Here is an 11,931-nt window from a genome sequence, read left to right as displayed (position 1 = left end):
GGGATGAATACTTTCACAAGGCACTGTCTATAGTAATGTCCCCCCCTGGAACAATGTAATAAAGTAAAAAAAAGTGTAAAAATAATTCTAAAAAAATTCCTAAATAAAGAAAAAAAATATTCCCTAATAAATTCTTTTTTTGTATAAAAAAAAACATTAAAAGTACACATATTTAGAATCGCCACGTCAGTAATGACCCGCAATATAAAACTGTCCCATTAGTTAACCCCTTTAGTGAGTCCCTTCAAACAAAAAAACAAGGCAAAAAACAATGTTTTATTATCATACCGCCAAACAAAAAGTGCAATAACACGCGATCAAAAAGACGGATATAAATAAACATGGTAGCGCTGAAAACAAGCCGCCATACAGCATCATCAGCAAAAAAATTAAAAAAGTTATAGCTCGCAGAATAAAGCAATGCAAAATAATTTTTATATAAAATTATTTTTATTGTATAAATGCGCCAAAACATTAAAAAAATGATATAAATGAGGTATAGTTGTCATTGTACTAACCTAAAGAATAAAACTGCTTTATCATTTTTACCACATGCGGAACGGTGTAAACGCCCCCCTAAAAGAAATTAATGAATTGAGGGTTTTTATTCATTCTGCTTCCCAAAAATCGGAATAAAAAGCGATCAAAAAATGTCATGTGCCCAAAAATTGTACCAATAAAAACATCAACTCGTCCCTCAAAAAATAAAAGCTCACATGACTCTGTGCATCAAAATATGGAAAAATTAAAGCTCTAAAAATTTGGTCATGCAAAAACTATTTTTTGAATAAAAGCGTGTGACAGCTGCCAAACATAAAAACCCTCCATAAATAGTAATTTATACCCCCTTTTATCACCCCCTTAGTTAGTAAAAAATAATAAAATTTAAAAAAATGTATTTATTTCCATTTTCCTATTAGGGTTAGAGCTAGGATTAGGGTTTAGATTAGGGTTATGGGTGTGTTGGGGTTAGGGTTGGAGTTAGAATTAAGGGGTTTTCACTGTTCATGCACATCAAGTGCTCTCCAAGCGAGACATGGCATTTGATCTCAATTCCAGCCAATTCTGTGCTGAAAAAAATCAAATGGTGCTCCTTCCCTTCCAAGCTCTGACATGCGCCCAAAAAGTGGTTTACCCCCACATATGGGGTATCAGCTACTCAGGAAAAATTGCACAACTTTTGGGGTCCAATTTCTCCTGTTACCATTGGGAAATAAAAAAAATTGGGGGCAAAAAGATAATTTTTGAGGAAAAAATATATGATTTTTTTATTTTTATGACTCTACATTTTTGAAGCACTTGGGTTCTAAGTGCTCACTACACATCTAGATAAGTTCTTTTGGGGTCTAGTTTCGAAAATTGGGTCACTTGTGAAGGGGTTTCCACTGTTTAGTCACTTCAGGGGCTCTCCAAATGCGACATGACACCCACAGACCATTCCATTAAAGTCTGCATTCCAAAACATCACTACTTCTCTTCCGAGCCCCAATGTGTGCCCATACAGTAGTTTTCTTCCACATATAGGGTATCAGCGTACTCAGGACAAATTGCACTACAACTTTTGGAGTACAATTTCTCCTCTTACCCTTGGGAAAATGAAAAAATGGGGACTAAAAGATCATGTTTGTGGAAAAAATATGATTTTTTAATTTTACGGCTGTGCGTTATTAAATTCTGTGAAGCCCCTGGGGGTTCAAAGTTCGCACCACACATCTAGATAAGCTCCTTTGAGGGTCTAGTTTCCAAAATGGTGTCATTTGTGGGGGGTTTCAACTGTTTAGGCACATCAGGGGCTGACCAAACGTGACATGGTGTCCAGCCAATTCTGCATTGAAAAAGTCAAATGGCGCTCATTTCCTTCCCAGCTCTGCCATGTGCCCAAATAGTGATTTACCCCCACATTTGTGGTATCAGCGGACTCAGGACTCAGGACAAATTGCACAATAACTTTTGGCGCCCTGTTTCCCTTGGGAAAATAAAAATTTAATGATGAAAAGATATTTTTTATGGAAAAAATATGATTTTTTTAATTTTACGGCTGTACGTTACAAACTTCTGTGAAGCCCTGAGGGGTTAAAAGTTCTCCCCACACATGTAGATAAGTTCCCTGGAGGTATAGTTTCAAAAATGGGGTCTCTTATGGGGGGTTTCCACTGTTTAGGCACTTCAGGAACTCTCCAAACGCAACCTGGTGTCCGATCTCAATTCCAACCAAATTTGCGTTGAAAAGTCAATCGGCGCTCCTTCCCTTCCGAGCTCTGCCATGCGTTGAAACAGTGGTTACCCCCACATATAAGGTATCATTGTTCTCAGGACAAATTGCAAAATAACTTTTGCAGTCCAATTTCTCCTGTTACCCTTGGTAAAATAAAAAAAATTGGACCTGAGGTAATTTTTTTTCTGAAAAAAGTTAAATGTTCATTTTTTTTAAACATTCAAAAAATTCCTGTGAAGCACCTGAAGGGTTAATAAACTTCTTGAATGTGGTTTTGAGCACCTTGAGGGGTGCAGTTTTTAGAATGGTGTCACTTTTGGGTATTTTCTTTCATATAGACCCCTCAAAGTTACTTCAAATGTGATGTGGTCCCTAAAAAAATGGTGTGGTAAAAATGAGAAATCGCTGGTCAAATTTTAACCCTTATAACTTCCTAACAAAAAAAAAATTTGATTCCAAAATTGTGCTGATGTAAAGTAAACATGTGGGAAGTGTTACTTATTAAGTATTTTGTGTGCCATATCTCTGTGATTTAAGGGCATGAAAATTCAAATTTGGAAAATTGCGACATTTTCAAAATTTTTGCCAAATTTCCATTTTTTTCACAAATAAACGTAAGTTACATCAAAGAAATTTTACCACTATCATAAATTACAATATGTTACGAGAAAACATTGTCAGAATCACCATGATCCATTGAAGTGTTCCAGAGTTATTACCTCATAAAGGGATAGTGGTCAGATTGTAAAAATTGGCCCGGTCATTAACATTCAAACCACCCTTGGGGGTAAAGGGGTTAAAAAATGAAAAAACTCCACTATTTTTTACCTATTAGTTTAATTTGGTTCTCTTTATCTACTTTTAAGGCTTATTTGAAAATATGATGTAGTTATAGAGCAAATGTTTGCAGCAATATGTACAATTTTGAAAGGTGCATAAACTTTCAAGCAACACAGTATACAGACATTCTGAGCTTGTACACTAATAGTCCATTAATGTATTTTCAAAATTAATCTAACTCATTTGTCGTAGCTGTTTTTGTTCTGACCAAGCGTCAGTTCTTTCCAGATCACCAGTGAGGCCAGATTGAGAGGTTTTGTCGCCCTTCTGATGACAAGCGCTTGGAGACAAAGGACTCAACACACACGGGTCGTGGTCAAATCACTTTATCTGACGTAATGAAATATAAGACATGTTTTTATACCATTTACAACAATATGTGACTCTGGAGCTCATTTGGCCCCCACCATCACCTCAGGGTCGTACGTACCTTGTTTACAATATACCCAGAACACGTTGTTGAGAACAAATATGATAACAAGCATAGTTTCCTTGAAGACAGAGACTACTAGTCTACATAAGAATAATTCTAGCAATAATAAGGCAAAAGGCAATTGAAGTCTTAAAGGCATTTAAAGGGATATAAAAGCAAACCATTAACTCTTCTATATCAATTTCCCCCTTTTGTAAATGGTATAACCTTTGCCACAGGGTCAGGTGATGTCCACAAAGGAGCTACTCTCTCATGGGTCTAGTACCCATAAGGGGGCTTCCTACCTGCTTCACCCATCCACCCTCAGTGTGGACACTCACCTTCCCCATCAGCAATGGCTACCTGGGGTCTATGATACACTACAGAAGGTTCAGCCTTAGATTCTTTTTTTATGCATACATTATTCAGTAGCTTAAGTAATACATATATTAGCGCTTTTACGGCTACATAAAGCAATAAGCAAACCAACAAAATTTGCATACAAGTCTATATAATGCCAAAAATCCATCCTACTAAGCCATTAAACCAATTTACTGGATTTAGGAAAGAGAATGCGTTACCCCACCAGGAGTCTCTGTTTGCACTGTGTTGTTTTAACCATTGGTCTCTAAGTTCACCTACGTTGTCCATACTGGCCTTGATCTGGAGATTGCCAGCAGGGTCGATATAATTACAACAGGAGGGACCAATTATTTGACACATTCCTCCTTCTTTTGCTGTCAGGTAATCTAGTACTATAGTATGTTGGTTAGTAACTACGATTAATTGTCTCTGTATTGTATTAGTCTCATTTAGAACTTCAAGAATCTGGAAAATCTGATCGTCCAGGTAGTCGGTACCTTCCACTAATTTATCCCACAGTTGTGTTATGAAGGGGTATATTAGCATACTACTGAATATTTTGTTATCCCCATCTCTACTAGATGCGGCCTACCATTTGGCCGGGGCTTATTGTCTGCAGCCCTTCTATACAAAGTGTGAATTGGGACTGCTGCTGTGTCTATTTTACTATGAGGAACTATGAAAGTGGCTGGTGTCAGTTTAGCAAGAGTGCAGACCCCTCTTATGTCCGGGCTCACCCACCTGTAGGCACGATGTCCGCAAACCAAGAATACTCCTTCAGGGAGAACACAAACGTGACCAGGGGTCTGTATACATTGGTATAAACTCAAAAGTCCTGACCTACTGCAGGCTTATGGGCACACCAAGTATTATTCATTGGTTTTCCCCTTATACCAGATGTACATTTACCCCTTTCTTTCCTTATTATTTTACCCGTAGATGCTCTACAGCCTTCAATACCATCCTGGTACATCGTCTTATTAACCTGTGTTTGATCATGAGTGTAATTATTGTCCTCACCACAGGTGTCTGCTCCAGTGTGTTGAAGACTGAACCACCGTCCATCATCGGGAATAGGGTCTGAGTGAGGGATCTCAGTCCTCCTCCTGGCGACCATATTTCCGACATCTGAATCATATTCCCGCCACCACATTTGTACCTTTAGGCCGCGTTATATTAAACTGAAACCAGGGATTAGCGGCCCATTCGACTATAGCCAATGAGGCAGATATATCACGGGGCACACCTAGGTTGAGTCCAAGTCTCATTGTGTATGCAGTGTGGGGTTAATACCTCCCATGTCTCCAGAGGTAAGGCTAAGAACGGCATAGTCCTCACGGATACAGGGCTGTGTGTACAGATCCAACAGTCTTTCGGTTTCTGTCCTTCCATGTCCTTTATAAGAAGAGCATGATGCCGAACAAGTTTGTTGTCCCAATCAGCATTTAAGAGTTTGTCCTGTGTCTCTGAAGAGTGCAGTAACCCTGTCACTGCCAGCAAGGTGATGAGGAGAACAGTCATTCTGCTGTTGACAGGACCTTCTTGCAGTGAAAGGCGTGGATCCAGGTGGACTTTCCCTCAAGTTTTACTGAAGTGGATGTGGTCAGCTGGACGTGGAAGGGGCCGTCAAATCGTGGGTCCCGGATCCTTCTCACGTGTCTGCGTATAACCACCCAATGACCTGGATTCAGCTGATGCACATCTGCACTGGCATTAGGATCTGGAATGTATGAGAACACATGTTTATGCACCACATTAAGTCTTTCCTGCAAGGCCTGGACGTAGGCTGTCATAGCACCGTGTTGCATTTGTAGCACCTGTGGGAAGTACAGACCAGTCTTTGGTGCACTACCAAACAGGACTTCAAAGGGAGACAAGCCTGTGTTTCTATTTGGAGTGTGTCTGACTGAAAAGAGTGCAAGAGGCAAGCACTCCACCCAGCTCTTTCCTGTGTCTGCCATGGCCTTTTGAATTTTCAGTTTGTGTCCCATTTAGTCTTTCCACTTTCCCACTACCTTGTGGCCTATATGGTGTATGAAATGCTTGCTGTACACCCGGGGCCTGCATGACTTCCCTCATTATTTCTCCCATGAAGTGTGCACCCCTATCTGTTTCTGTGGTTTCTGGGACACCATACCTGCAGATCAGTTCTTTCATCAGTTTGTCTGTAGTCATTTTAGCATTTGCACGTTCTACCGGATAGGCTTCCGGCCAACCAGAGAAGAGATCTACACATACTAGGATATTTGCATACACTCCTACCTTGGTAGCTGTATGTCGTCAATCTGCCGTCTCTGAAACGGGTAGAGAGGCCTAGGTGTCGCTTTCTTAGGGACTTTTACTGTTTTACCTGGGTTGTGCTGTGCACAGATGAGGCATGATTGTACAAGTTTCGCGGCTGCGTAACTGAAACCAGGAGCGATCCAGAAGGCATCTACCATGGCACACATGTGACTTTTTGAGGTGTGATTGGGGCCATGTGCTGCTTGCGCCATGATTGGGAACAGGGACTTTGGTGGGCACATTTTATCCTTATTCTCCCATACTCCATTTGAGTTCAGCTCAGCTCCCAGTCTCCCCCGGTGTACCTTCTCTGTTTGGGCAGCCTTTTACTGGAGGGATTTCAGGACATCTAGACCCAATGTGGCTGGAATACGCTGACTCCCCGCCACCATCCACTGCTCTCTCTAGGCCACCTTGTGCTATTTTAGCAGCCTTGATCGCCCTTCTATTGCCCTCTACCTCCACGGAGTCACCTTTGTGTGTGCTTTTACCTTGACAATGCCAACCTGGACTGGTAACATCAATGCCTCCATCAATTGTTTCACCAGCTCTGCATTTTTAATGGGCTTCGAATCTGTGAAAATATTAGCGACTTTACCTGCAGCGGCTCTACACGCCTCAGTGAGTGCCTTCAACTCTGCCTCCTGCGCCGACATGTGAGGAGAGAGTGGTTCCGCTCGGATTACCTCATGTGAGGATACTACTGCATACCCAGTGTAGAATCGTCCATCCTGGTGGTATCTGGGGCCATCTACAAAAAAGAAACTCAAAGTCTGCATTAGGAACAGGTTTTTCATGAACGTGTGCAAACTCAACTGTCTCCTGACTCATCAGTTCTTATGCAGACATGTTCATGCGTCATGTCAAAGTATCCTTCCTCACTCACTAATACGGTCACCAATTCCCCCTTTTCTGAATCCACAGGCAGGAGGGTGGCTGGATTCAGAACGTTACATCTTTTGAGGGTGACATACTCAGGAATTAGTAGAGCACACTCAAGTCGGAGCTGTCTGGCCATAGACAGATGTTTTGGTTGAACTTGTAGGAGTATGGCATAGATGTCATGTGGGGAATAGATTGTCAAAAGAAACGTCAGTGTGATCTCACATGCCTTTCCTAGTAGTGCGGCTGCTCCTACCGCACAGACACAATCAATTTTGTGTGAGGTCCCGGGTCACTAAACCTAGGAAGATGCATAGATGCTGATGTGACCTGGGTAGAGGGAGATCTTGAATTGCCTGTTTCCTGTCAGGTGTCTGGTACCTTCGGTAATATAATGTCCCAACAAATGTCACCTTTTGTTTGTAATACTGTAATTTGTCACGTGAGACCTTGCAACCCTTAGGGTCATCCACGTACTGTAATAGTACAATCAGCGGATGAGGTGATTGCCACTACTCAAGGATCCCTGCCATCGCTGCTGAATAGATGGCAGGGGGTTTCTTTCTCCCTTTTGTGGGTGGACTGTCCAACAATATTGTTCACCTCTATGAGTAAAGGAGAAAGATACTGACAGTCTGTGTGCAGGGGTACAGAGAAAAATGCACCTGCTAAATCAATGACTGTGAAACATTTTGACATTACTGGGATCTGTGACAATATTGTGTGTGTGTGTTAGGGACGATTGAGGTCACACTCACTGTATCATCATTAATAGCCCTTAAGTCATGAACCTTTCTGTAAGTGTCAGCAAACCCTTGAGTTCCTTTTTTTTTTTTTTTTTTTTTTTTCCTAATGGGATACAAAGTGGTGTCACAGGGGGAAGATCTTTGCAGTCCAAAGGGGGGGTTTCTTTGCACCAGAACCCCTGCCTTAACATACTCTCTAATATCTCTGCTCGGGGCAATTGATTTGGCTATTGATATTGCTAGGCTCAAGGGGTATTGCTTTAAACAAGGGGGAGTGGTTCCTTCTTTCATTTTAATCATGACAGGGGGAATGGGCAACTGACCCACATCCGTTTTTCCCCTTGCCCAAACAGTGTCTGGCACCTGTCCCATTTCCTCATCCTCAGGCATTTTGGTGTCAGGTGTTAGTTTCACCGCTTTTGTCATATACACCATTGCCGCAATCTTACACAAATGTTTATCTGAGAGGGGACTTGTGACTGTAATACCCTCAGGAGAGTACTGTATGGTGGCCTGGATCGCACTCAGCACATCTGCTCCCAGTAAATTCATAGGGGTATTGTCACTAACAATAAGTTTTGTAAGTACCACAATTCCAGCACCTCACTGTTTCTAGGTCCCTTGGTACCTTACTACGTCTCCACTGTTTTCCTTGTGCTCCAGCATACATGACAGGTCGTCTTATTGTCCTTGTTTGCTCAATTTCTTTAGCTACCTTAAGGAGGTCTTTCGGATCTACATGTCTCCATTCAGGTCTGGCTGTCTGTACTGCGTCTCGCAAGTCTTTGTTCATACCGTCAATGAATGCATTCACCAGTATTCTAACATCAAGTGGGTTTATGCAAATGTACCCCATGTCTGCCCATTTCAGCTGTAACCGTCCAAAGTACATCTCTACTCTCTCTCCTCTTTGCTGTGTCACGTTAATCAGGAGTACAGACTGCTCTGATTGTTCCACTGTAGCCCATTGTCTTAGTGACTCACAGTATGTCTCCCCAGACAGTGCAGATTTATCATCCATGCCCCAAGCCTGATTCTTTGTCACATCTGTGTGTGTCTTAATTATATGTCCTAGTGCGTCACCTGCCTTTAAACTCACCAACCTCTCTAGGTCTGCCCAGGTACACTTATATGTCTGCTGTATTTCCTGTATGTGTCTGTAAAATGGGAATGGTTGGTCTTCAGGGTCAGGCAACTGTTTCAACAAAGCTAGCTGGTCAGAGGGGCTCCAGGGATAATACACCTGCATCTTTCTTATTCTAGTCGCACTGATGGGGTTGGTCGTCTGATGTCTACTGTCAGCTTACTCCTCAAAGGTCAATGTCCCCACTACCCACTCTATTATGTCAGCTTCTTATGTCACTACATATGATCTTGTCTGGACAGGATTTAGTGCAACTCGCTTAGGTCAGTAGCACAGGTCACACAAGTAGCTATTCAGTCTGGGTTTGTCTGAGTTTGATCACAGTGTTTACAAGTCCATCTGTTTTGTCTGAGTCTCTGGTTACTCTTTGTCAATCAAAACATTCATAATACACCTTCCACACTGCTGCACATTCATTCTCAAGCATCATTTATTCACTTGCTATTTTCTTCCCTTGTCTGTGCCTTTTTGTACATCCAAACATTCACACTCTGGTATTTTTGCCTTTTTTTCTTTTTTTTTTTTTTAAATTGGTCCAACCTGTATTACTGCTTCCTTTCTTCTCTGTCTTTTTCAATTTGCATAGCTCTCTTGGATCTCATTGGGGGCACCGACGGTACACAGAAAAAGTTGCCATGGCTTCAACCTTTTTCTGCCGACAGCTCACTTTTCTTCTGAAATGCCCTCCCAGTGTGCCTGGACTTCTGTCTTACAGGCCACACTTAGCAAGTCAGAGAGAGCCTGCCAAGGTGTAGCGGGAAGGCTCCTTGCCTCTCACCCGGTAGACCTACAGGATGTAGCGGGAAGGCTCTCTGCCTCTCACCCACTAGATCAGCTGGCTAGAATAGGATCAGGCCTGCATCCTTCCAGCCCAGCTCCATGGATTGTTGTGGGAAGGCTATTTCAACCTTAGACAGCTCACCTTTCTTCTGAAATGCCCTCCCAGTGTGCCTGGACCTCTGTCTTACAGGCCACACTTAGCAAGTCAGAGTGAGCCTGCCAAGGTATATCCAGAGGGCTCCTCACCCTCGCCTCTCACCCACAACAATAAAACCTGCTGACTAAAGTAAGAAGTCCCAGGTGTGATAGGACTCTAACCCACTTTATCAGCCGTACAGTCGGCTACCTCCTCTGTTGATACACAATTTGCTATACAAATCAATCACACAACTAGAAGCAGGTTCAAACACATTAATGACCAAACAATCACTTGCAATTTCCTTCTAAATTAGGCACCATATTTTACTTTTAACTTCCAACTTCAATTAAGTACTGTTGCTTTAAAATGCACAAATCTTTCAGCGCGTACTTTATGGATAGAATTACAGAGAATTTTGAGCACAGCTCACACTCAGCAGAGATAAGAGCGAAGGGAGAAGAAAAACTGCGCAGCGGTATCATTACCCCCTCCCATCAGAGCGTCCTTCACAGAGTTCCGTAGTTCTTTAGACTTATCAAAATCAATTTCTACAAAGAAAACTCAAAATCACGGGATTTCACTGTAAGAGCAGATAACTGTATAATGAGATTAACCATGCCTTGCCCTTTTTCTGGCCAAATGCATTCAGGAAACTTTACAATGTAATGCCACATATAACACGAGCTATATCATTACTCAATTCATTCAGTCTCAGATGTAGATTTGAAATATCTATAACGCATCTGTCCGGGATTCCCCCACAACTAGAAAGGTAACAATCTCTTGACACAAAAATGATGTGTGATGATTCATTCATACGTGCTCATTCACGGATTTTTTTTTTATACTCAATTACTCATCTCTCATCTTATTCAGAGGTTCTCATAGACATATATACAAGGATTCACACAGCCTGACTATCTTGCACTTTGGATTTGATTGACGCTTTAACCTACAGCAGTGTCCACTGACACTCCGAGAACACCAAAGCCAACTTCTTAAACAACAAGAAACATTGAAAACCAGAGCAACCAAAAACCACAGCCTCATACAAAACTGCACAGAGTCTATCCCAGACTTTGTGCTACACAGTGCACCAGTGCACAACCAGTTAGTATATTAGTATATTGCCAGAACAGTTTAACAGATAATACAGATGACAATTATTATCTTATTACTCTATTATTCAACTCTCATACAGACATACTCACCCCTCACTGGTGATGTGGGTTCTTTTGAACCGTGCTGTTACAGTCTTACCCAGAGGTATGTGGGCATCCTTAGAGAGGCTGCAGATGCAGAATCAATGTAAGAATAAATGTTCTCACCTGCTGCAGCCTGGATTCTGCATTTTCAACCTCCCAGGAAGCTCCCACATCCGGATTCCGAATAGACTGGTTTCCACGGTCCCCGTCGGGCGCCAAACTGTCGTAGCTGTTTTTGTTCTGACCAAGCGTCAGATCTTTCCAGATCACCAGTGAGGCCAGATTGAGAGGTTTTGTCGCCCTTCTGATGACAAGCGCTTGGAGACAAAGGACTCAACACACACGGGTCGTGGTCAAATCACTTTATCTGACGTAATGAAATATAAGACATGTTTTTATACCATTTACAACAATATGTGACTCTGGAGCTCATTTGGCCCCCACCATCACCTCAGGGTCGTACGTACCTTGTTTACAATATACCCAGAACACGTTGTTGAGAACAAATATGATAACAAGTATAGTTTCCTTGAAGACAGAGACTACTAGTCTACATAAGAATAATTCTAGCAATAATAAGGCAAAAGGCAATTGAAGTCTTAAAGGCATTTAAAGGGATATAAAAGCAAACCATTAACTCTTCTATATCACATTGTATCCAGACTGATCAGCAGAAACCCAACTGCCAAGTCCTCTTCACTGCCGTAAAACAGAAAGCAGGAAACTGCACTGGTGTTGAATATGTAGTTGTGCTGTCCATCTGAAGGATAAAGATCACACTGGTTACATCAGACCTCCAGTAATACTGTAATACAATGTGTGTAACCACGAGTATAATGACTTGTTCACAACTCCGACAACCACTTCTCAATCTCTGTTTCCTCCTAAGTAAAATAATAACACTTACACTTACATAGAGAGA

At 41.8% G+C, this 11,931-nt stretch overlaps 1 long non-coding RNA gene across 1 annotated transcript; it reads right to left on the bottom strand.

The window, feature by feature from the left end:
- Window positions 1-3,365: 3,365 nt before the first annotated feature.
- LOC141089045 (uncharacterized) lies at window positions 3,366-11,643 on the bottom strand. Its single transcript, XR_012232155.1, has 2 exons — window positions 11,016-11,643; window positions 3,366-5,550 (listed from the first exon to the last, which is right to left on the bottom strand). It is a non-coding gene; the product is annotated as an uncharacterized lncRNA (long non-coding RNA).
- Between the last annotated feature and the right edge of the window lie 288 nt (window positions 11,644-11,931).

This window comes from Dendrobates tinctorius, unplaced genomic scaffold, assembly GCF_039654945.1.
Source record: "Dendrobates tinctorius isolate UK_male_01 unplaced genomic scaffold, ASM3965494v1 ptg000044l, whole genome shotgun sequence".
In the NCBI taxonomy this organism is placed as follows: Eukaryota; Metazoa; Chordata; class Amphibia; order Anura; family Dendrobatidae; genus Dendrobates; species Dendrobates tinctorius.
Note: the sequence above shows the minus strand (reverse complement) of the source record. Positions and strands in the feature narration are given on the sequence as shown.